General features: G+C 39.8%; 1 protein-coding gene across 1 annotated transcript in view; it reads left to right on the top strand.

The window, feature by feature from the left end:
* LOC106518889 (nebulin) overlaps positions 1-1,097 on the top strand; it is a gene marked incomplete at its 5' end in the record, with an annotated part of 42,099 nt that overhangs the window by 7,982 nt on the left and 33,020 nt on the right.

Genomic DNA, 1,097 nt, shown 5'->3' with positions numbered 1-1,097 from the left:
TATATATTCTGGTAATTTTATAGTCTAACCCTGACCGTTTACCTGACCCTAAAACTGACCTAAACCCAACCCAGCACCCAAAAGTAGCATCCAGGACTGGGCTTTAGTCCCCATGAGGCTGCTTTTTTCTAGAAAATGGTTCCCACGATGTAGCAAAAACGTGCTCACACACACACCCACAATCTGGTACAGCTATCTTTATGGGGACCTGGCACTGACTTCCATTAAAGCCTAACCCTGACCACAAACCCTAAGGCTAACCTCAAAGGTACCTACCTGACCCTAAAACTAACCTAAACTCAATTCACACTTTAGTCCTAAACCCCTCGACCCACAAACAGCATTTCCCCTTATGGGGACTGTAGGTGTGTATGCCKAAAAAAACTGTCCCACAACATTGAACAACCGTATTTGTTCAATTTTTCAAGTAGAATGGTGTGGTCAGTGGTGTCAAAACCTTTCRTCAAGTCAACACAAACACTAACACAGTACTGTTTATGATCAACTGCAGTTGTTATTTGCTCTATTAAGTCCATGAGTGCCATTGATGTGGTTATTTGCTCTAAACCCATACTGACTGCTACTTAGAATATTATGTTTATCAATAAATTGATCCAATCTAAGCACAAATAATTTCTCTAAAACCTTTGAAAACTATGGTAACAAGGATATTGGTCTGTAATTATTGAACAAACATTTCTCACCATTCTTAAAGAGAGGAATTACTTTGGCTGTTTTCATATTATCTGGAAATATACCATTTGAAAATGATAAATTACATATGACTCAATAACTTAATTCATTATTTCTTTTTTGTCTGTTCCATTAAGAAAAATACTGTCACTACAACCCATGACCGTATGGAGGACCTCAGTTTAGCTTGCTTGTAGCACTAGCACTGAGCTAATACATATAAGGAAATATAGCTTCGGGCTAGTGCTAAAGCTAACAGGCTAATCTGAGGTTGTTCTTCCATGAAGCAGCTCTGTTGTCCTCCATCCATATTTTCAGTTCCAGGCTGAGTCATTTCTACCTTCTCCTCTCTGTCAACGCTCTCTGGTTTCATTTAACCTCTTGAGCCCCATGCCCCCGCCGGC

Source organism: Austrofundulus limnaeus, unplaced genomic scaffold (assembly GCF_001266775.1).
Source record: "Austrofundulus limnaeus strain Quisiro unplaced genomic scaffold, Austrofundulus_limnaeus-1.0 Scaffold67, whole genome shotgun sequence".
Classification (NCBI taxonomy): Eukaryota; Metazoa; Chordata; class Actinopteri; order Cyprinodontiformes; family Rivulidae; genus Austrofundulus; species Austrofundulus limnaeus.
The sequence above is the reverse complement of the archived record's forward strand: the minus strand, read 5'-3'. Positions and strand labels throughout refer to the sequence as shown.